The following is a 4,181-nucleotide window of genomic DNA, read 5'->3' as shown; positions in this document are numbered from 1 at the left end:
GGTCTCACCAAGTTGCCCAGGCAGGTCTCGAACCTGCAGGCTCAGGCAATCCACTCGCCTTGGTCTCCCAAAGGGCTGAGATGATAGGCTAAGCCACCGATCCCAGCCATGGCTAATTTTTTTTATTTGTTGTAGAGACAAGGTCTCACTGAGTTGTCCAGGCTGGTCTCCAACTCTGGGGCTCAGGCAATCCTCTCACCTCCGCCTCCCCAAGTGCTAGGATTACAGGGATGAACCACGACCCCCAGCCCATTTCTTTTACATCTGCAACGCCATGTATATTTAAATCAGTTTTTAACCAAAGCACAATTCTCTGATATGTAACTTTCATCTTTTCCTTAGAGTTTTCTTATAACATTCAGAAGAATTTATGTTGGGCGCAAAGAGAAGTAGAAGAGACACCGTGTTGGAGAGGAAAGACGGTTCTGGCAGTTGGTGAAGACTTAGAGTGAAACCAGAACCTTCCATTCATTTGACTTGTGACTTTATGAGACACTTATTAAGCTCAATAATATGCCAGGCACTGGGCTTGGCCAGGGGACAGAGATGGAGAGCCCACACCAGCATAAGAAGTTACAGCCAAGTATGTGAGTGACTCAACCGATGTCATCTGTGTGACTGGGGTACACAGGAGCTGTGTCTCATTCATTTATTTCATATATATATAGAGAGAGAGAGAGAGAGAGAGAGACAGACAGACAGACACAAACACGAGGTCTCACTGTGTTGCACAGGCTGGTTTCGAACTCCTGGGCTCAGTGGGGTGCTTGCCAGCATTTGGGGTGTCACCCGATGTGTGCATTGGAAAGCTCAGTGAACTTCTTGGTTCTGATCTTCTGGTCCTCTGCCATCAGGACAAGTTTCTTGTTTGTTTGTTTGTTTGAGTCTTACTCTTGTTGCCCAGGCTGGAGTGCAGCAGCATGCTCACGGCCACCGCAGCCTCGGCCTGCTGGGCTTAGGTGATCCTTCTGGCTCAGCCTTCCACGTAGCTGGCACTACAGGCATGTGCCACCATGCCTGGCTAGGGACAAGCTCTGCTTTTGGAGCCAAAGGCTCGAATGAGTATGTGGATAGGAACAATGCTATAATTTTACTAGAACATAAGTTTATTTAAAAACATTTATGTTTTTCATTTATTCCTCAGAAGTAGGTAGTTGTTCTAGATATTAACAACCCACCAGAGGCCAGGTTCAGTGGCTCAGCCTGTCATCCCAGCACTTTGGGAGGCTGAGGAGAGTGGATGGCCTGAGCCCGCTGGTTTGAATCCAGCCTGGGCAACTTGGTGAGACCTCATCTCTGCAATTAAAAAAAAAATTGAGCCAGGCTCGGTGGCTCAGCCTGTAATTCCGCGCTTTGGGAGACTGAGGTGAGTGGATTGCCTGAGCCCGCGGGTTTGAGACCCACCTGGGCAACTTGGCGAGACCTCATCTCCACAATAAATCAAAAAATCAGCTGGGCATGGTAGTGCGTGCCTGTAATTCCAGCTACTCGGAAGGCTGAGGCGGAAGGATCGCTGGAGCCCAGCTGGTCGAGGCTGCAATGGCCGGGAGCGGTCACTGCACTCCAGTCTGGGTGACAGAGTGAGACTCCAACTCAAAAAAAAAAAAAATTGGACGAGATACAGCCTTCTGGAGGCCTGGGAGGCTGTGGTAGGACTCAGCCTGGATGCCACCTTCTTCTCGCCACACTGGATGGCCGCGATGCCTGCTCTCCAAGACTGTCTGGCAGGGGCCTGGTCAGTCGTTTGGCTTCTCCTCTGGGCTTCGGGGCTGGAAGACAGCACCTCGGACCCGAGGCTGGGACAGAGTGGACTAAGGAGAGTAGGATCTCTTCTCACCTGGGTCCCTCCTCTTTAGTTCATGATCCCCGCAGTTGTCAGTGCTGCTGTCAACTTTCCCAAGTCCCTCCAAATCCCTGGCCCTGGCAGTTGGCCTGGTTCGTCAGCCCTGCCAGAAAAGGCGCTGTCACCTGTCACATGGAGAGTGAGGCTTCCTGCTGGCCAAGAGCTCTGGCTTGTCCGCTTAGCCAGCTCCAGGGCCCGCCGTGCCAGGAGAGGTGTTGAAGAGCTGTGGCCAGTGCCCACGCTGGCAGGGGACAGGTACTGGTCAGCTTGGCACAGTGTGACAGCTCCCATGCCTGGTCCAAAATTAATTTCGATGATAAATTTTATTTAACCATCAACTGCAAGCCAAGCAAATACATTTTATTTGCTGGGAAGGGACCCCAGTGCCCTGAGATGACACCTGCAGCTGCGCCGTCCCCCAGCGCGGGAGACCTTACACATGCCAGCATCTCCGTGGGTCTTCCCTTCTGCTTCAAGGGCAGGTGCCACCTCTGAGCCACCGAAGGAATCGAAGAGGGATGCACAAGAATTAGCCACCAGTCTGGCGAGAGGCAGGGGAAGCCTGGCACAAGGGGGGGTGTGGGAAGTTGGGGGCGCAGGTGGGAGCCAGGTGCGGGGTGGGGATGGGGGAACCGGGCGCTGGAGGTATAGTCCTGGCTCAGAGGAACTCCCTCCGACCCAGCCTGGCCTAAACAAAAGGGGATGTATTATTTTTCATAATCAGAATAGGAGAGCCATGGGCCTAATTTGGCTCAGTCATGCCCCTAAGGACAGGGGCTCGTTCTGTGTCCCCACGCCTCGGTGGTGTCATCCTCACACCAAAGCTGCTACCATTTTCCATGGTTCCCAGAGGCTCCCACCAAGGCTGTTCAGACAGTTGGGCTACGGGCTTCCTTTGTGACTACATGGCGGAAACCCCCAACAGAAACTGAACAGCCTCAGTTTCTAGCTCGCCAGCCTGGTCCGGCATCAGCCTGCCACTCTTGGACCATCATGGCTGTCATGGGATGCTGGGCCGATGGGCTCAGCCCTCCTGCCCTGTCCACTGTGGAAGCTGCTGGCCACACGTGGCCGCTGAGCACTGGAAACAGGGCTATATGGATTAGAGTATCTCATAAGGATGAAATACTCATCAGATTCCAAAAGCTTCGCACAAACACATACACACATACACACACACACACACACACACACACACACACACACCTCTTTAATGTTCTTTATACTGATTACATGATGAAATGACAATCTTTAGGCCAGGCTCGGTGGCTCAGCCTCTCATCCTAGCAATTTGGGAGGCCAAGGCAAGTGGATGGCCTGAGCCCATGGGTTCGAGACCAGTCCGGGCAACTTGGCAAGTCCTTGCATATACAAATAAATAAATAAATAAATAAATAAATAAATTAGCCGGGCATGGTGGCACATGCCTGTAGTTCCAGTTACTTGGAAGGTTGAGGTGGAAGGATTGCCGGAGCTCAGCAGGTTGATGCAGGGTGGCTGTGAGTTTGCCACTGCACTCCAGCCTGGGTGACAGAGTGAGACTCCAACTCAAAAAAATATATATTTTGGATATACTGGGTTAAATAAAATGTATTTGCTTGGCTTGCAGTTGATGTTTAAATAAAATTTATCATGGAAATTAATTTTGGACCCGGCATGGGAGCTCACACTTGTAATCCCAGCACTTTGGGAGGCTGAGGCGGGAGGATTGCTTGAACCCAGAAGTTCGAGACTAGCTTGGACAACATAGCAAGGCCCCATCTCTAAAAAAAAAAAATCAAAAAAATTAGCTAGGCACGGTGGCACGTGACTATAGTCCCAGCTACTTGGGAGGCTGAGGCAGGAGGATCACGTGAGCCTAAGAGTTGAGGCTGTGGCGAACTACAACCGTGCCACTGCACTCCAGCCTGGGCAACAGAGTGAGACGCCGACTCCAAAAAAAGCCCCACAATAATTTCGCTTGTTTATTTTTACTTTTTAAAACGTGGCCACTCGAAATTTTTAAATTCTATACATGACTGCACATCTATTCCTGTTGAGCAGTTCTGGCTCAGACAGATGAGGGTCTACTTCCAGAGCTGGAGAGGGGATGAGTCCTTGAGTAAAATCATGGTTGGTTTATTTTTTATTTTTTGAAGGAGGAAGTCTTCTCTTTTTGAAATAATCAGTGCAGGGCAACTCTCTTGGGTCCTCTTCCACTGTGGGAGCTTTCTGTACTCTCAATAAATCCTGCTTTCTCAAAAAAAAAAGGAAAAGAAATAATCAGTGCATCTATTTCTTTTTTTTTTTTTTTTGAGTTAGAGTCTCACTCTGTCGCCCAGACTGGAGCGCAGTGGCT

The sequence above is a fragment of the Carlito syrichta genome, unplaced genomic scaffold (genome assembly GCF_000164805.1).
Source record: "Carlito syrichta isolate Samal-C Ts95f unplaced genomic scaffold, Tarsius_syrichta-2.0.1 Scaffold288058, whole genome shotgun sequence".
NCBI classification, from domain to species: Eukaryota; Metazoa; Chordata; class Mammalia; order Primates; family Tarsiidae; genus Carlito; species Carlito syrichta.
This window is presented reverse-complemented; position numbering follows the sequence as displayed.